Below are 22,239 nucleotides of genomic sequence, written 5' to 3'. Positions count from 1 at the left end.
TAATGTCTCTAACAAATATTGTATTGATTGAATAAATTATAGAAACTAATAAACAATATTTAAAGAAAAACTAAACTAATATAAAAAATAATTTAAAATAATCTAAAAACGAAAATTTAAATCAATTTTAAAAAATTAAATAAATAGAGATCACAACAAGAGTTAATGTGGAGATCACAAGTAAAACTTATTAATAAAATAAAAAAATGGCAAACTTTTATAGAAAAGCAAAAAAAGTAGAGCAGTCGATCAATCATAGTAATAAAAACCCTAGATCACTTCAGTGTATTAATGGCAATTCAAAAGCAAACATCAAGAACCAAATTAGATCACAGTATCCCTCAACTATCCAAGACTCGACAAGATCAAATTATGCGGTCAAGATAGCAAATAAATTCTCCATCCTAGAGAAATTTGAGGAGAAAGAAAATAAGGGTCTTCCCAGTCACCATGGAGCAATTATCCAACAGAAGGCATCAAATGGGCAAATAGTCAATACGCCTAAGGTCAAGAGCTCCAAGGTCAAATTTCCTTAGAGTTCTTCAAGCTTATTAGGTATTTTTAAACCCCAACCGATCTTTACTATTGACAATCTGGAGAACTAGTTTAGGGTTTTTAACCTTACTAAGTATGCCCATCCTAAATTTTGTGAGATCTTCCCAAAACCAATAGGATTAGGTATGTCTATGTCTTTAGATCCGCCTCATTCCAATAGGTTATAGTCTAATCCTTCATCTGCCAAGGCATCTCCAAATTCTTATATTCCCCCCCATCATTGACCTATGGCTGAGGTTTCTCTTGCTCCTTCAAAACCTAGGAGATATCCTGGTTCTCAAACTCCATCAATAACTGAAGACAATTCTATCCTCATCACCAATGAGGAAAGCGAAGATTCATGGCTTGACTATCAAAAGGTCAGAGTTTTTGCAGTTTGGAATGGCCCCAAGAAAGATTTACGCCATCTTTCTGACTTGCTAGAGGAAAATTGTGAAGAGCAAGTAAGTATTTCTCACTTTTCAGATATAATTCTCTATCTTCATTGTATGGATGAACATGTTAAAAAAGAATTTGTTTTTGTGTTTGAGTGCTTTTTCAAAGGATATGTTGTTAAATTTGTAGAATGGCTCCCAAATTTTAGAGAAGAAGGGTTAATTTTCATGTTACCAACCTAGTTTAATATACAATCACTACCCCTAGAGTTGCTCCAAATAGAGATTCTTAGGTCTTTAGGATTTGCTTTGCGAGAATTAATAAGGATTGATTCCTCCTTTCAGTATTGTAACCATGCAGTGAATTTGCTCATCAAAACCAAGTTTAATCAACCACTATAGATGCAAAGGAAAGTGATACCTAAGAGAGCTACATATGATCTAAAACTACAAACATTTGAGGGTAAAATATCAAAAATTATAAAATTAGAGGAAAAAAGAAAGATCAGATTTAAGACATTACCTCTCACTTCAAATTTCAATAGCAAGTTCCCAATGATGAGAATTGGGAATAAGAGAATGAGTCAAAGGATTCTAGATCAAAACACTCCCACACTTTCTCATGAGAAGTTTGAGATTCATATAGAACCTCTTTGCATAGAAAGGATGGCTAGTGGAAGGAAAGGGGATACAACAATAGTTAAAGTTAAGCTTAATTTAGTCATTGTGGTTGATCATAAGAAAAGCCTAGGATGGACACAAGATGATAATTCTATAGGGAAACAGAGATCTAAAGAAAATAAAAAAGTCTCAAATAGCATCATAGGATAGAATAAGACAGTAGAAGAAGATAAAGTCATGGAAACCAGTGGGAGTATAAAGTTACAGCATTTTTATGGACAATTGGCATGTAAAGAAATACGAGTGGACAAGTTTAGCCCCATTGCTATTAAACATCAAGAACTAGATAATCCTCTTAGCAGAGATACTACAGACAATAGTTTAAGTCTTACATGCAAAGAAGACAAAGACAAAGTAACTTCGGCATCACAACAAATAGAGGCATTACAGGACAGTGAAAAAGGTAACATAGAGGACATAGAGAATTCTTTGTTATTTGAATCAAATTTAGAAGGTAAAGGGGAATACAAGATCCCCGAGGAAGAGATTAAAATGGAACATTTCCAGTTGCTTGCATTAGAGGACAAGAGTGTAACTCCCATCAAAGAGGTCCCTAACAAGTTATTCAATTTTTGGTAGACTCCATCAATTTCAACTGGCTCACTATTTACCCCTGCTAGCAATCAAAAGGGAGAGGACAGTAGTGCAAAGAGATCAAAAAAACCTCTTTCAAAAGTTCTTCATGATTTCTTAAATAAAGACAATATTTTAGATACAAAACTGGAGATTTTGAGCTCATCTAAATCAAAAGAAGATAGCCTTGATCTTTTAACTGATGAATTAGTTCAAGTATTCAGCTTTGAGAATATCGATAAAGCATTGAAGCTCAGAGACAAGACCTAATCTAGAGAATTCTTAAGTTAGGAGGAAATAACTACAAAAGTGAAGATTTAAGAAGAGATTTATTGAACATTGAGATTGAGGATAATGACAAGAGTCAATCTCAAATAAGTAGCAATAGAATAGTTACAGAACAAAAAGATAAAGTTATGGGTAATGATAGCAAAGAAGGTTTAGATACAGAGTTGGGAACTCATCCAAATGTAATAAATTAGATCTTAAGAGAACTCAAAAATGAGGATGTAGAAAGAAAAGTTTTTAATAAGAATACTATTGTGCAAAATGTGGAAAAAAAAAACTTAGAGCATCTTGGGATTCAGATGAACCAGGAAGGTCTAAATTCACCTAAATGCGACAAAGTAAAAGGTAAAAGAGGAAGGAGATCTTTGAAGGAACTCAAGGAAGCAGATGGTCTCAATAGAGAACAGCAAAAGATAGATCAGTTACTTAACAATGGGAAGGGGAAGTGTCTTCCTAAAGAGCCATGAAGATTACTACATGGAACGTTAGGGGTTTAAATGCCCCTAGAAGAAAAAGATTACTAAAACAAAACTTTAAATCTTTCAATTCTAAAATCATTTTAGTACAAGAAACAAAATTAAATAATTTAGAAGGAATTAAATTAGATAAGATGCTAGGTCTTTGGAGTTCTACCTTTCAAGAGTTAGTAGGTGCTTTAGGGGGTTTAGGACTCTTTTGGAACCCTAGGAAAGTTTCCATAGATATTCTAAACATTAATAATAATTGGATCAGTGGTAGGGTCCAAGTGTGAAATCAAACCTAAAATTTATTCTAATTAATGTCTATGGTCCTATTAGTAATTGGGGGAAAAAAGTAGTTTGGGAAGAAATCAGCATGTTTATGAACAATTTTAAGGATAGTATGTTCTTAGTAGGAGGATATTTCAATAGTATTTTTAATTTAACCAAAAAAGAAAGTGGATCTAAACATATCTCCCAATCATCCAAAGATTTTAAAGAATGGTGTGCTGGTGATAACATGATTGACATCCCACTCATGAATGGGAACTTCACATGGAATAATAGGAGGAGGAATTTTGCTTACATTGCTGAAAAATTAGATAGATTTTTCATTAAAGGTGATTTGGATGTAAATAATTTGAATTTTTAATCTTCCATCCTGTCGATTACTGGGTCTTATCATTATCCAGATAGATTTGAATTCTTAGAGCCACATAAACCTGCTAGGAATCCATTTAAATGTGAAAATTGTGGTTTCTAGACCCTAATTTTATCAACAATATCAAAGTTTGGTGGGATGAAGATAACTTTGAAGGTTCCAAGATGTTTATTTTCATTTCTGAAATGAAGAAGCTTAAGGAGTGGATTCTCCAATGGAATAAAGAACACTTCAAAAACATTTTTAAAGAAAAAATAGATATAGAAGAGGGACTAAAGGATCTACACTTAGAAGTAATCAGGAAAGGCATGAATAATGGCAGTTCTTTGTTAGAAAAAGAATTACTCACTAAATAGGAGGATATATTATCCAAAGATGAATTTTTTGGAGACAAATATCAAGAGAGAGATGGTTAGATGAAGGGGATCAAAATACAAAATTCTTCCACAATTCCACCTTGTATAACAAAACTAAGAGAAAAATATCTAGTATCAAAAACCACTAGGGCATCTTTACTAATAAAGCAAGTGAAATTGCGGAAGTCTTTGTGAAGTATTTCTAGGAAATTTTAAACAATTATGAAGGATCTAACAGAGAAGCCCAAGCTAAGTTGCTCAAAGTTATCCCTAAAATTATTACTACTAAAGATAATAAAGTTCTAAATCAACCTATTACTTTGGAAGAGGTTAGATCGGTAGTCTTTAATATCAACCCTGATAAATCCCCAGGCCCAAATGGTTTTCAAGCCTTTTTTTTTTTCAGAAATGTTGGGATATTATCGGCCTTGATCTTTGGAAAGCTATTGAAGCATCTAGAAATGGTGGAGCCCTATTATCGAAAATCAACTATTCCTTTATTACTTTGATCCCCAAAAAGGTTGAGCCTAAAAATCCAAGAGACTTCAAACCTATTGCTCTATGTAATAGAGTTTACAAAAAAAAAATTGAAAATTCCAGCAAATAGATTAAAGGGTATCTTACCAAAAATAATATCTAAGGAACAAACAGGATTCATCTCGGGCAGATCCATCCTCAATGGTATTATTACCATCCAAGAAACAATTCATTCAGCTTGCAAGAACAAAGAGGCATGCATGTTAATGAAATTGGACATTCAAAAAGCCTATGACATGGTTTATTAGCAGTTCCTTTGTAAGGCTCTTGAAGCTTTCAATTTTTCTTGTCAATGGATTAACCTCATTTTTAAGTTTATATCTTCTCCCAAAATTTTAGTACTTATTAAGGGGACACCAGAAGGTTTTTTTTAAATATCCAAAGGAGTTAGATAAGGAGATCTATTATCTCCTTCCCTCTTTATTATTATGGCCAAGGCATTTAGGAGAGCTATTACTAAAGCCTATGATAATCAGAAGATTTTAGGCATCATGGTCACAAGGAATATGCCCAACATCATGCATCAGAAATATGTAGATGATACTATTATGTCAGGTAAAAGTGTAGTCAAAGAGGCACTTGGCTTCAAATCCATCATATAATCTTATATGGCCTCTAGACAAAAGGTAAATGAACTTAAATTTGAGATTTATTTTATCAACATAAAACTTGTAGTAGAAAATTAGATATGTAACATCATGGGATACAAAAAAAGGTCGATTTCCATGTAAGTATTTGGGCATTGCTTTAGAGAAAGGTTTAAGGTCAAGTAAGGTTTGGGACAACACTTTGGAGAAAGTGAATGCCAGGTTAGGTAGCTAGAAAGATAAATGGTTTTTTAAGGCTGGAAAATGTATCAAAATTAGATCTATTTTATTTGCCATCCCAACCTTCCCTCTTTCATGTCTTCCTCTATCCAAGTGGCTTCTCCTCAAATTCGAGGCCAAACGCAAGAATTTTCTGTGGAATGATTGCAAGAAAGATATAAAAAATTAGCTCTTATAAAATGGGAGAACATCTATAAACCTAAGGGCATGGGAGGGCTAGGGATTAAGAATTTACAATTGTAAAATGAAGCTTTAGGTGCCAAATTAATATAGCATCTCTTTAAGGAAAGAGATCGCAAGTGGGCAAAGATTTTGTATAATAAGTACCTTAATGTGGAAGATCTTCTTTCAATTTTTAGAATGAAGACCCTTCCTAAAGGGTCAAAGAGTTGGAATTTTATGATAAAGTGTCATCATCTTATTAGTAAGTATCTAACCTAGGATGTTGGTAAAGGGGGTGAAGCCCTATTCTGGGAGGATTCTTGGGATGGGCATCCACCATTAGAGTCTAGTTCCATCCCCAAGGATCTAAAAGAAAAAGTAGTCAACCTTTGGGGAAATAAAGTCAGTAAGTACAAGAGTAAGATCACTTTGGAAGGCACACCTAGATGGATTTGGAAACCTTTGGAGGGTGTGGAAGTGGACTTTACTTCTAAAGAGTCCTATGAAAAGTTAATGCTAGATAGGAAAGTTAAGCAACTTGAGAGAAATGACAAACTTATCTAGGCAACATCAAATGACAAGAATTATAGCATGAAAAATAGATACAAAGCTTTGATACACTCGCAAAAATGGGATAAAGTGGAAATTCCACTTAATCTTTGTTGGGATTCTACCTATCTTTCAAAGGCAGGATTCTTTTTGTGGTTGGCATTCCAAAATAGAATCTTGATGGCAAACAGATTTAGTAAAATATGCTTTCAGGACCTTCAAGGTGTGTGTTATGTAAACAAAACAGCGAGGATGTGGATCACCTATTATATAGTTGTCCATTTACCCAAGTATGTTGGGAATGTGTCAGACATATGTTAGGGTGATCTATGTCTTTGCTAAATTCACTCTTTGAGCTCCTTAAAGGGTGGCCTACCAATCAGGTTAAGGGAATTTATAATAAACTCTGGAACATCAGTCCTTCCATCCTGATATGGGAAGTTTGGAAAGAAAGGAAGAGACGTATTATCCATGACTCAGAATTGAATCCAGAAGAGTTGATATTAAAAATTGAAGCTAGCATAGTTGAAACAACTAACTCCCATCTTAGAAACTCCATGAAAGAAGAAGGCTCCTTCTCTATCTGGGATGGACAAATGAAAAAGAATTGGATAAACTTGATTAATCCTCCTCTTTTCTATTTTAAGAAAAATAAGGAGGCTAAGGAAAGATGCAAATGGTCACCCCCCCCCCCCGAAAGGATGGGCCAAACTTAATTTTGACAATGTAGCTAGAGACAACCCAAGAACAGCAGGTATTGGTTGTATCATCAATGATGATATAGGCAAATGGATCGCTAAAAAAGTTATGTCCATTCAGCCAACTTCCAACAATTTGGCAGAATTAGAAGCCCTAGATAAAGGGCTACAACTTTGTCATAAGTTAGGTCTATCAAGAATCATCATTGAGGGTGACTTGCAAATCATCTTAAATGCGATTAGGAAACGGGCAACCCCCAACTGTATCCTTAACTCTAAGCTAGAAGTAGTCCTTGACCTTTTAGATTGACTTGCAGAAACCCAGATTTGTCACATTTTTTAAGAAGGTAATCAGAAGGTGGATTATTTAGAAAACAAGGGAGTTGATGGTGTTAATTCCTTGGTTATCAAAGATGTGCTTTAAAACACTTCTATCTTTTTTTTTAATTCCTAACCTTTTATATATTTATCATATGGGGTAATTCTCTTTCCAACTTATTTTCAAACTAGTTAAAACCATATTAGTTATCCTTGTAAGTGGTCTCCCCCTTCTCTTGTTTTGTCCTCTTTATTATTAATATGTTCTATCTGTATTTATTTTGATTTCCCCTTTGTCGTTTAAGCATCAACTAGTTGGGTGGTGTCATTTCCTTTTAGCTTTAGCTTATCCTTTAATGAGTGTGGCATTTATTTCTCCTGGTCTTACCATCATTCTCGCCTGTGTTTCAGCCCTAGTTGGTGTCATCATACTATGTCGTCATGGAAAAATGGGCTTCTAGGTCCTTCATCAAATATTGTGTTTATTCTCTGGTTGTCACTATCTTTTGTTATCATTGGGCACTTTCTTTCCTTGGAGATGGACATCAACATCATCGTATTTCACACTTGGAAAAATCGAACCATGGCATTCTAGGGAAATGTCAAACCATAGCAATGGAACAAAATCCATACACCAGTGGACAACATGACAAGGATTGTTGCAAGTAGATCCATTGGTGAAGGGTTTTTCGATTATAATTATACATAGAGGATGAATAGTGATATTATAGGCACTTTTATAGGTTGTATGGCAAGAGCTAGGGTGGACCCGTGGCTCATTATCAGACTATGTTGCAACATCTTCGACCCAACTTGGAGAAAGGGTCTCAAACAAGCCGTTAGAAGCATAGATGATAAGCTGTGCATTCCTCTTCCGAAGAAGTATATGGATCTCCCTCCAGCATCTCCAGACTTGGAGGTAGCCTTTTGTCAACCCTCACTTGTAATCCATGGAAATTTGGCCTTTTATCAGGAATGGCCCAAGATGGAGGCTAGTATTCAATTCCTCCTTTGATGGAGGGAATCGTTAAGGAGCAGAATAGAGCATGGCTAACCAATTACCTAAATGTGTTCAAGGCATACATTTAGTTGGGAGTGATCTTCGATAATTTGGAAGCCCTAAATTTCTGCACTCAAAATACAGAGAAAACCAATAGGGAAAAGTTTGATTTTGAATTCCCACCCAACTTTCATTTGGAGAATGAAAATGACATCTTTGAAGTCATTATGGTTTATTGGAAGTAAGTGGCCCTCTTGTGTGGGGTTGAGCAATTTTTCTTTGATCTTGGGAAGTGGAATAGGCTAATTACAGTATTAGGTCTATGTTTTTTGGTTTGATAATTTTGTGAGGTGCTCGGTTATAGGCCTATGTAATATTTGTACGTTTATAGTGGCCTGTCACATTTTGATAGTAGTTTAAGTGTTCTGGGTCCTTTAGTCTTACTACTAGAAATAGGTCCCAGATACTTTATCCTGGGGTTTTGATTTTGTGATAACCATTTAAAGGTTGACAGTGGTATAGTCAATAGCCATAAATCAATGTATATTTGTGCTCAATATGAATAGTTAATAATATAACATAAATATTTCTCTCTTTGATGGGTCAATTTTGTGATATGGCTAACAAGATCTTAATAGTATGAAGAATTATACTCTCTATTTTTATGGTTATCAGAATCTTAAATGTATAAAATTGCATATATGTTTTAGTCATCATAGAATTGGTTGTCTGTGTTTTTACTAGCAGATTGGAACTTTTTGGCTATCTAGCTTTAGAATGGATTTTTAAGGCCCTCTATTTTAATAATCTAACTTGAAATATTTGAGGGATTTAAGCTCAGTTTTGTTTTATTTCATCTTATAATATCTCGAGTATGGTATGTTGGGCAGAGGAGGTACTTTTAAGTTTTATGCTAGTAATGATGTTCATTGTCCACTGGCCTAGGTTTACTATGGACAATCATGCTATTGATCTAGAGGCCAGCTGATTTGGTCAGTCAGAGTGAGTTAAATGAGTGGAATCAATTTTGATGTTGATCAAGATGGGGTCAGTATTTAGATTTTAATACCATTTTGTCTAGTATAGTAGGTTTAAATTAGTTTAGTGTTTTCACCATCACAATCCTAGTTTCAATAAAGTATAGTAAATTAGGTAAGCCTTAGATTAGTATATTCACTATCAACATTTAAATATAATTAACTAAAAGGGTTTAAAATTCTAACATTCTTATTGATAGGCTTTTAGGGATTACAACCATATTGGCAAATCGGTAATGTTAATTAAGAAGGTATGAGTAACTATTTATTTGGTTCAAGGTAGATTTCAGGTTTTAAAAGATGATTGTAATATTATTACTAACTGGTTTGTTTGATAAGATAGCTAGGCAGAGTGAGCATATTGTCAATGGAAGAACACTAAGAGAAGTGGATGGAATAATCCTCAAGGAGGTCTCATCTGTAATCATAATTATTTTTCACATGTAATACTTGATCATTCTATTGTAAATAACAAGCTTTGTTGATTATCTGACTGGGGTTTACCCCTTTTATAGTGTAATAATAAAGGACCATGGTCCCGGGCTAGACTGGAGGTTTTCTTCCCTGTTCTTTCCTACCAATACCCCTTTGAACGGTGGAACACTATTGTAAATAATTTTTTATTAATAAATTATCAAGGTCTCGGCCATTTATCAATCAAAAAAAAATTGTGGAGATCAAAAGTAACTATTTTTTCAAATAAATAGAAAAAGAAAAACAATAGTTAAAAGTAGAGAGATAAAAATTGACTGATAAATAATTAATAGGAAAAATAATTTTCTGACCTAACAACTTTTTGTCAAAAATTCAATTTTTGGACTAAATTATTAGTTTTGGTAGGAAACTATTGTAATCATTTAGGTCTATTTTTTAGATTTGACTTTTTCAAGTAACCAATAAAATTGAATAATTAATTCTTTTGAAATACAAACATTATAGTTAATTATTAATATTTATTTTTAATAATTTTAAAATATACTTTTCCTAAATTTTAATTGTGTGAAGCAATGAAGAAAATAAAATTTTGATCCAGAAATTAGGAATTTTTAAAATATATTAACTATGGTTCTTGTTGTGGAAGTCTCTAGAAACCTCCATACATGTTCTAGAAACCTCCTTATATCTTCGTCTGATTTTCATTCTAAATTCAAACTTTTTGCAGATTCTAATCGCAGGAAAATTTCTTGCCAAAGCCTGCTTAAAGCTTTTGCAAATTCAAATTGCGGGGAAATTTTTTCCCAAACCCTGCTGATCAAGATCTCCCAAAAGAATCTGAGGACCTAGTGGCTGAAATCTACATGTTTGTGACAATTGTTAAATTGTTGTTGGTGACGAGGAACCTTTTAATGCCCTCCTTTTAGGTCTGCGAACAAAGGTTGAATTGGATTGAGCAAATACCTTCAGAATTATGACTTGAAATAACTAGGGGATGAGTAGACGAGCTACATATGTAGTAAAGATCAGGATGGTGCGGCTACAGTGAGATGTATGGAATCATAAACCTAGATCCTAGCTTCTTTAAGTTTTATTTGCTTTCAATTCATTTGTAATATTAAATTTTGACAGTGCAATACCCAGGTTTATAGAGGAGACTTGTATATGTGCCTTCATAGTATCAGTCAATCTGCCATGCATACATCATTCTCTTATACGTTTTTCTGAGTGGTAAACACATGGACTCTTATACGTATTAGTAGAGAGAAATAGAGGCCTCTTTTGGAACGATCCAACTGACGCTGCATATCGATTTCTTTACTGGTAAAGTACACAATCTTGATAATGCATCTACTTATGAGAAATTGATAAGACTTCTAGAATAATTGAAGCATTCTTTACAAGGAAGTGATGTTGAAGAAACCAAATCTCTTGCATTGAAAAGAGAAGACATAGGAAGGAAATGGAATGGTAGGTGAGGCTTAAAAGAGATTAGTTAATTTCTTTAGTAGTTCAGCTTGATGGCTCTGCCTGTTTTGTTTTGTTTCTTACATCTTGTAGGCTAACTAGTCACTTTCTTTTACATACAGAGAAATATACGAAAAATAATGTAAACATTACTTGAATAGAAATCTTATTTTCATATTTTCAACTATCAATTTCAAATAGAGTTTTTGTACTTGGGAGAAGTGAAATATGCAAGCATTCTATATTTCGAAACCAAAAGCAACATCTTTTTGAAGCATGATAGAAAATGTGCTTGCACATAAAAGAAAGTGCAATTATGAATAATTCAAAGGGCTTTATATCTTTAGGCGATATGGAAGAGGCAATTTAAATCAGATACTCATTCTGAAGCACACATTGTTGTAAAGCACAAAACTAGTAATTTTCTTCATGGCATCGAGTATAAAAAATTATAGCCAACGTTTGAACTGACAAACTGTGCCCATTTTCTAACAGATTGATGTTAAAGTAATTATAATACTTAAGAATACAATTAAAATCAATAGGAAAACTTTGAAGTTCATATACTAGAGTGAAATGGATCAAAATTTCCAAGTTTAGTTTGCAAGTTTACTCTAATTAACTATGAGTGCCAGGGGTCTTCCGACTACGAGTGCCACGGTGAGTGACAAGGATATTCAGACAGAATTTAGGTCTGGGGAAATAAAATTAGACAATAACCGCATGGAGCGACATCCTTTGAACATCAATATAGAGTATTGATCATTTTTGTGGACTACAGTGGGCATGTGGGGCATGAAGTTTTCATGCTTTGCTATATTATTTGAGAGCAGCAGAAGACACTTAAAATATTTTGAAAGGGTGATTCTCTAGGTTTAACTAATCTACAAACACTCTGTTTGCATGCTTTTATGAAAATGAGAATTAACTACGTCATCAACCAAATCAAGAACATGAACTTCAATGATAATCAGGTTTGGGGTTCATCAAGCCTAGGGCAATTATACTTCGAGTTTACAGAAAATCAATACAGTATAAATTGATTCTACGTCTGATTGACAGTTCTGACCGAACCCTAGGATCTAGATTTCTAGTTTTATATATCTGACTGTAGCTGCACCAACCTGATCTTTACTACATATGCAACTCATCTACTTAGTCCCTGGTTATTTCAAGTCATAGTTCTGAAGGTGTTTTCTCAATCAAGTTCAACCTTTGTTCCTTTAGATACCTTTAGCTTGCTTATACCTTGATATGTTGTCTCAAGGATCTCCCATGCTTGCTTGGTTGTTGTAGCTCCATTAATCCTTGCAAGAATAGTGTCATCCAAACCTTGTTGAATGATTTGAAAAGCCTTTATATATTTTTTCCTATTTTCCTTGAGTTCATCCTTTTGATCTGCAATTAATAACAATTCATCCAATGGCTCTACAAAACCATTCGCTACAATCTCCACTAACTCTTGGGAATGAAATATTGTTTTCATTCTAAATGCCCAATGATCATAATTCTTGCCAAAAAATATTGGAATCATAAACTGATTCATGCTTGATGCCATACTTTAAAAAATTATTAAAATCTTTTAAAATACTAGAATTCCTAAGTACGGTAGCAAAATCAATAAGATTATCTCAAAAAAAATTATGATCTCTAGCTTCTTACAAAACTAATCACTTCAAATAAAATTCAGCTCATAAACACACACTCGCTCCTCAACTTCAAAAATAAAATGCAATACCTTACTGCTAGACTGATCTCATATGTCTTTCTTGCAGCAGCAATCTCTTTTTTTAGCTCCACAATCTGCCTGGACTATGACTCCAAAATCTGCCTGTGATCTAACTCCACAATCTGCCTATGCTCTAATACCACTATGAAGGTGGGCAGAGACAAAGAAAACTAAAACCAAAATAAGAAATCTTTATATTATTACTTCTTTGCCTTGTGTTTACATCCATTACAACTGCCTCTATTTATAGAGGTCTAAGAAAAATCCAGAACTTTGCACATGTATGGTAGGAAAGATCTGGAATGTAAAGTAGTCAAAAATCACATGTAAAAGGTGGAAGAGAATAGTGTACACAAGGAGGACAGTGGGAAGCTTCCATATTAAATATGGTGGTTGAAGGTCGGCAGCGGTAGGAAGGTAGGAATTACGCATGCCAACATAGTATTACTAGTTGTATTTGATTTTGTATAGATATTTTGTTCAGTTTTATTGTCAATTCACTCTTGTGTCTATTGGGAATCAATGTTCACATGGTAGTTGCACTTTTTTATAAAATTATTTTTTAAAATATGGTTTTATTTGAACAAATTAGATTATTAATAATTTTTAAATTAAATAACATAATATCTACTAAAATATTTTTAAAATATTAATAAATATTATTTATTTAAATTCAATTTATCAATTATGGAAAAAAAATCATTTAAAGAATCCCATCAAAAAATCTATTATGAAAAAGTAATAAGAAAAATACAAAAAAATCTATTATGAAAAATTAATAAGAAAAATTAAAAAATGAAAAAGAAAAAATAGTGACGTTTGTAACAAATATTGTATTGACTGAATAAATTATAGAAACTAAAATAATTTTTAAAATAATTTTAAAATTAAAAATAAAATCAATTTTAAAAATAAAAAGTTAAATAAATAGAGATGACAAGTAACTATTTTTCAAATAAATAGGAAAATAAAAATAAATAGTAAAAATAGAAATTTAAAATATAATACCGAATTAGATTATTAATAATTTTTAATTTAAATAACATAATATTTACTAAAATCTTTTAAATAGATTAATAAGTATTATTTATTTAAAATTCAATTTATCAAATATGAAAAAAAAATCATTTAAAAAATAATCTATCAAAAAATCTATTATGAAAAATTAATAAGAAAAATAAAAAATATGAAAAAGAAAAAATATCGACATCTATAAAAAAATATTGTATTGACTGAATAAATTATAGAAACTAAAAAATAATTTTTAAAATAATTTAAAAATTAAAACTTAAATCAATTTTAAAAATAAAAAGTTAAATAAATAGAGATGACCAGTAACTATTTTTCAAATAAATAGGAAAATAAAAATAAATAGTTAAAATAGAAATTTAAAATATAATAAAAAAATTAGATTATTAATCATTTTTAATTTAAGTAACATAATATTCACTAAAATCTTTTAAATAGATTAATAAGTATTATTTATTTAAAATTCAATTTATCAAATATGAAAAAAATACTTTAAAAAATAATCTATCAAAAAATCTATTATGAAAAATTACTAAGAGATTGAATGAATTATAGAAACTAATAAACAATATTTAAAGAAAAAATTAAACTAATATAAAAAAAATTAAAATAATTTAAAAACAAAAAATCTAAATCAATTTTTAAAATCAAAAGCTAAATAAATAGAGATCAACATAATGTGGTTAATTATTTTTTAAAATAAATAGAAAAAAATAATAATAGTTAAAAGTGGAGATAACAATTGATAAATATCAAAACAAGAGTTAAAAGTGTAGTGAGACGGTAAATAATTAACGCGAAGGATTTGCAATTTTCTAACCAAATTAGCAAATTTTCTGACCAAGTCACAACTTTTTCATGGGAACAAAGTTCTCACAAATAGCACATTGAATAAATTATTAGTTCCAGTAGGAAACTATTGGAATCATTTAGGTCTAGTTAATAATTAATATTTATTTTTAATAATTTTAAAATATACTTTTCCTAAATTTTAATTATGTGAAGCAATGAAGAAAATAAAATTTTGATCCTGAAATTAGGAATTTTTAAAATATATTAACTATTGTTCTTGCTGTGGAAGTCTCTCGAAACCTCCGTACATGTTCTAGAAACCTCCTTATATCGTCGTGTGATTTTCATTCTAAAATCAAACTTTCTGCAGATTCAAATCGCAAGGAAATTTCTTCCCAAAGCCTGCTTAAAGCTTTTGCAAATTCAAATTGCGGGGAAATTTTTTCCCAAACCCTGCTGATCAAGATCTCCCAAAAGAATCTGAGGACCTAGCGGCTGAAATCTACATGTTTGTGACAATTGTTAAATTGTTGTTGGTGACGAGGAACCTTTTAATGACCTCCTTTTAGGTCTGCGAACAAGGTTGAATTGGATTGAGCAAATATCTTCAGAATTATGACTTGAAATAACTCGGGGATGAGTAGACGAGCTACATAATGTAGTAAAGATCAGGATGGTGCGGCTACAGTGAGATGTATGGAACCATAAACCTAGATCCTAGGTTCTTTAAGTTTTATTTGCTTTCAATTCATTTGTAATATTAAATTTTGACAGTGCAATACCCAGGTTTATAGAGGAGACTTGTATATGTGCCTTCATAGTATCAGTCAATCTGCCATGCATACATCATTCTCTTATACGTTTTTCTGAGTGGTAAACACATGGACTCTTATACGTATTAGTAGAGAGAAATAGAGGCCTCTTTTGGAACGATCCAACTGACGCTGCATATCGATTTCTTTACTGGTAAAGTACACAATCTTGATAATGCATCTACTTATGAGAAATTGATAAGACTTCTAGAATAATTGAAGCATTCTTTACAAGGAAGTGATGTTGAAGAAACCAAATCTCTTCCATTGAAAAGAGAAGACATAGGAAGGAAATGGAATGGTAGGTGAGGCTTAAAAGAGATTAGTTAATTTCTTTAGTAGTTCAGCTTGATGGCTCTGCCTGTTTTGTTTTGTTTCTTACATCTTGTAGGCTAACTAGTCACTTTCTTTTACATACAGAGAAATATATGAAAAATAATGTAAACATTACTTGAATAGAAATCTTATTTTCATATTTTCAACTATCAATTTCAAATAGAGTTTTTGTACTTGGGAGAAGTGAAATATGCAAGCATTCTATATTTCGAAATCAAAAGCAACATCTTTTTGAAGCATGATAGAAAATGTGCTTGCACATAAGGCCCCGTATGGTTGGGGAAGATGAATTTTTCTCATAACCAGGTTATCTGATAACCAGGTTTTCGAAAACCTAGTTATGTATTTTAGGAAGATAGTTGGACCATTTGGTTGACACGGAAGATGAATTTTCAAATCCATATTCTGCGTTTGGTTGTCAATTTAGAAATTGGAATTGGAACAGAATATGACTAGGAATATCTTTTTGTTGCGTTTGGTTGTTCATTTTCTAATTGGAATTGGAATTTGATGTAAATTTTTTTAATCTTATTTAATTAGTGAAACACAAGGATTAGAATGAGTAAAGTATTAATATTTATGATTTAATTGATTTATAATTAGACTACATTATTATTATTTTTTATTCTTGATTATTACTTTTTATTTTAATTCTATTTATTAGCAAAGAAAAGTAAAAAAAAATCATACATGCAATCATTTGTACGAAGTTATTTTTTGTCCCATTGTTGGAAATTGTGATCATATATATTATATATTTTTGAAAAATTGTGTAAGACAAATTTATCGTCGAATTGAATTTATTGTCAAGTTCATCCGAACTTCATAATTGTCGAACTCGAATTGAAACTTGAACCTTGCGACTTAGCTGCTAAATATGTGTGTTTGTGTCCTCTCTCTATCCCTCCCTGTGTTTGTGTTCATCCACATGATTTGGCAGAAGGATTGGACACAATAAATGTTGTTTATGCAGATGAATTATTGCCTACACTATATGAGAATTCTCACATCTCTTAAGACTAGTTGTCGACACAGAGAGGGATTGTGAGGCGTGTTGTGGCTCTTGGTCGGTATCTTCAGAATCCATTGGCCATGGTTGCAACATTATATAGTCTTGGCAAAGAAATATTATCATTGAAGCTTCATTCACTGAAACATTTCCTTACTCCAGATGAAAAGTATGAAGCTGTTGAGCAGGTAATAGTTACAACAACCAACTGTAGAGGCTATGAAGCGACTTGTCTTTATAAATGCTATTGGTTTTTTTAAGGGTTAGAGGGAATGGACAAGCAGCATCCGAAAACCATGTTATGGATCCATTGGATGATACTAGAATTCATCCAAAGTCATATGAATTTGCCAAGAAAATGGCTAAGGACATATATTGTGAAGAAGTTGGACATGATATAGATGATATGGATGAGGAAACACAAGAAATGGCTGTTGAGCATGTCAAAAAATATCCTGATCTGTTAAATGCCCTTGATATTGATGAATATGCTAGAAGTGTGGAGCAATGGACATCCTATAAAAAGCAGGAAACCCTTGCTGACATAAAGAGTGAATTGTTATATGGATTTTAGGATTTGAGATTGCCATATAAAGAGCCATCCTAGGATGAGGAATTTTATTTGCTGATTGGAGAAAATGAAGAGACCCTGTTAATGGGAAAAATTGTCCCCGCAGAGTCCAAAATCATCGTATAATTTGTGATCTGGAATCAAGCTTGACATGAATAATATTGAAAGAGGAGCTTTCTGATGATCTAGATATAGATCCTTTAGAAAAAATTGCAAAAGGCAGCATCCTTACCTGTTGGGTGAAAACTATGACAAAAGTGAAGTACCTAGTTGAGTTAACTTGCAAAGAGAGTTCACTAAAGAATGATAACTATCAGGGTGCATAGGATAAGGATAAGGAGGTTAAGGATCCATATTTTGTGGAAGAGGATTCCATTTCACGAAGTGAAAAAGAGAATGAAACCATTAAGTTCCTAACAGATAAAGAGCCAGAGGAGAGTATTATCCGTCCAAGCTTGAAAGGGCCTACTCACTTGATTCTAACACTGAACATTTTCAATGGAGTTTATGCACACAAGGATATTGTGGAGGGAGGAAAAGACCAAAAGGATTTTTCTAGCTATCTTCGACTTGGAAAATACTTTCAATTGGGGAGGAGACATTTGAAGATCTTGATGAGGTCATAGACAGATATATATTCAAGAGAGGATAAGATATTTCAGTATTTCGTTCTACTGTTTGGTGAGTCATAAAACACACATCAACAGACACCTTTCTACAGATGCAGGAACACACAAGCTCCTCTCTCTCTCTCTCACTCTCTCCCTCTGTCCCTCCGTCCCCCCTTCTTATCCCACACTCTCTGCCCCTCTATGTATCTCTCCCTTTTAATAAATTTATTAAGTTAGTTAATTATTCAACAAAATATGCAACTAAATTTTACGTGAAATATTATATAAGAAAAAATATACCATTTTACATTCACATACATTAAACATTTGATGATAACTTTAAGAAGAAAAATGATGCTTTGTTAATAATTGCTCTTAAAAAATGTGGAATTTTGGCAACATAGATTTTACATGCAATTTTAAAAAAAAGATCATGAAAATCATTAATCATATAAATCATATTTTAACATCATGAAATTCTAGTAATGAATTTCACATAATTACTACAATATGAAAACTTGCTAACTTGATAGAACAATATCCATGATTTGATGGTGGTGTGAAAACACACCGTTAAACACGAAAACACTGAGAAATCCACGATGTATGCCTTTATGCCCCACATTCGACGACACACCATTACATACAAAAACACTGAGAAATTCACGATGTATGCCCTTATGCCCCACATTCAACGGTAACCCTCTCATGCTGCTCAATCTTTCCATTGTTGTTTGTACTGTTAGATGGTCAATCCTGCATATATGAACTAAACATGCTTGAAAAATTAAAACCTGATTTTTTTTTAATGGAATACACCAAGGAGTGGCATCAAAAATATTGATCATTTACAAACACAGTAAATAATCATCAGATAGCTCATTTTTTATTAGCATGTGTGGTCTTGCAATATTAGCAAATCAAGAGCAATAAAAAAATACAAGAGAAGGACACTTTATCAATACCGTTGACAATCTTGTCAAGAAGCACGTACATAGGAAACCAAATTGTGGAAAAAAAATAAGAAATTTAAAAAATACCCAAGAAAATTAGGAATATACATATAACATGGGACATAATCATGACTGTACAATCATCTACCAAAAATCCTCAATACTTTTGATAATCTTGTCAACGAGAACATACATAGGAAATCAAATAGGGACAAAAAGACAAAAAAATAAAAACATATGCAAGCAAATTAGGACTATAGATATAACATAGGATAGAATCATGAACTATACAATCATCTAGCAAATCACATTTCTATATGCTTTCAAGTTCTACAATTGAGCATTCATCATTTGCCACTCCTTGTGTATTCCACGTATGTATGGTTCAAATATAACTCTAATTAACAATCCAATGAACAACTATACCAAACGTTTACGAGATCATAAACTACGTGTTGTAAGAGATCAATGCAATACCATTAAACAAAGCCAACTAACCCTCTGGAATTATTTCACATGCCAATCGTGTGAATGCCAATGAAATGAACAACTAAACTATGTACTGACCAATGCCAATCATGTCAATGAAATGAATGACTAAACTATGCATATCTCAAGTATGTATACATACGTACATACATGCGTGAACATACATATGCACAGACATACATACATACGCACATACATACATACATACACATGTACATACATGTGTACATACATACGCATGTACATACATACATACGCACATACATACACACATACATACATACATGCTTAGCAAAATAGAAAAAATGTGCTCAGTAATGATTTCCAATATAGTGTTGTGACAGATCAATGCAATACCATTACACAAAGCCAATTAACCATCTGGAATGACTTCACATGCCAATCGTGCGAATGCCAATGAAATGAACAACTATCCTGCGTATTGACCAATGCCAATCATGTCAATAAAATGGATGACTAAACTATGCTTAGATCAAGTTTGTATACATACGTACATACATGTGTGTACATACATATGCACATACATACATGCATACGTACATACATGTGTGTACATACATACATACGCATATACATACATACATGCTTAGCAAAATAGTAAAAATGTGCTCAGTAATGAGTTCCAGTATAGTGTTGTGAGAGATCAATGCAATGCATAGATCAAGTATGTATACATGCGTACATACATGTGTGTACATACATATGCACATAATACATACATACGTACGTACATACATACATGTGTGTACATACATACTGTTTGTTTCAAATCTGTTTAGCAAAATAGTCAATATGTGCTCACTAATGAATTCCAATATAGTGCTGTGACAGATCAATACCACTGAAATGGACAACTAAACTTTGTAACAGTTTCTTGCCAGTAATGAGTTCTAGTATAGTGCTGTGAGAGATGAATGCAATACCATATAAATAGAGCCAATTCATAAGCTATGTATAGATCAATGGCAATCATGGCTTTTATCTAGACATAATCAATATGTGCTCAATAATGAAATTTACAAGTATATCACTAGCTTTTATCTATACATAGCTGACCTATACATAGTTTATCATGGTTCTATTTCTATCTGCTATCTGCTTAGCATAGTCAATAGATGTGGTAACTATTTGTTTCAAATCTATTTAACAAAATAGTCAATATGTGCTCACTAATAAATTCTAGTATGGTGCTATGAGAGATCAATACCAGTGAAATGAACAACTAAACTTTGTAACAGTGTCTGGCTGTTTGTGTCAAATCTATTTAGCAAAATAGTCAATATGTACTCAATAATGAATTTCAGTATGTGCTCATGTGATTACTTGTATATATCATAATGCCAATCATAATAGCAAAACATGGCAATCATGCTTTTATCTATACATAGTTGACCTACACATAGTTTATCATGGTTCAAATCTGTTTAGCAAAACAGTCCAATATATGCTGTAATAGTTTGTTTAGAATCTGTTTAACAAAATAGTAAATACATGCTCACTAATGACTTCCAGTATAGTGCTATGAGAGATCAATGCAATACCATTAATCAAAGTGAATCATGCCAATGAAATGAATAACTAAACTATGGATATATCAAGTATGTATAGATCCATGTAAAATCATTCAACATACTTATGATGTCATAAACTATGTACAGATCAATGCAATACCATTAAACGCAGTCAACGCATAAACTATGTATGGATACATGGAAGATCAATGACAATCATGGTTTTTATCTATACATAGTTGACATATACATAGTTTATCATGGTTCAAATCTGTTTAGCAAAACAATCCAATACATGTTGTAATAGTTTGTTTAGAATCTATTTAACAAAATAGTAAATATATGCTCACTAATGACTCCCAGTATAGTATTGTGAGAGATCAATGCAATACCATTAATCAAAGTGAATCATGCCAATGAAATGAACAACTAAACTATGGATATATCAAGTATGTATAGATCCATGCAAAATCACTCAACATACTTATGACATCATAAACTATGTACAAATCAATGCAATACTATTAAACGCAGCCAACTCATAAACTATGTATGGATACATGGAAGATCAATGAGAATCATGGCTTTTATCTATACATAGTTGACATATATATAATTTATCATGGTTCAAATCTGTTTAGCAAAACAGTCCAATACATGCTGTAACAGTTTGTTTAGAATTTGTTTAACAAAATAGTAAATATATGCTCACTAATGAGTTCCAGTATAGTGTTGTGAGAGATCAATGCAATACCATTAATCAAAGTGAATCATGCCAATGAAATGAACAACTAAACTATGGATATATCAAGTATGTATAGATCCATACAAAATCATTCAACATACTTATGACGTCATAAACTATGTACAAATCGATGCAATACCATTAAACACAGTCAACACATAAACTATGTATGGATACATGGAAGATCAATGACAATCATGGCTTTTATCTATACATAATTTATCATGGTTCAAATCTGTTTAGCAAAACAGTCCAATACATGCTGTAACAATTTGTTTAGAATCTATTTAACAAAATAGTAAATATATGCTCACTAATGACTTCCAATATAGTGTTGTGAGAGATCACTTATTAAATAGTCAAAATGTGCTCAATAATGAGTTCCAATATAGTGATGTGAGATTAATATAGTTTCAGTTTAGTGCTATTAGAGATTAATGCAAAACCATTGAATAGAGTGATCATGCAGCATAAGTCATTGCAATCCAGTCAGTAGCTGAAATAGCTAAATGGTACCAAATGTCATTGCAATCCACTCCACTCTCTCCACCTCATCCATCATCAAGAACCCTTTGGCTCTTTCACGTTGAAGCACGAAGGTATCATGTGCTTTCACGAAAATTGCTTGACTCAGTTCAGGGACAGCTTTGAGAGT

Source organism: Cupressus sempervirens, chromosome 11 (genome assembly GCF_028749045.1).
Source record: "Cupressus sempervirens isolate cs-2001-9-10 chromosome 11, ASM2874904v1, whole genome shotgun sequence".
Classification (NCBI taxonomy): domain Eukaryota; kingdom Viridiplantae; phylum Streptophyta; class Pinopsida; order Cupressales; family Cupressaceae; genus Cupressus; species Cupressus sempervirens.
The sequence above is the reverse complement of the archived record's forward strand: the minus strand, read 5'-3'. Positions refer to the sequence as shown.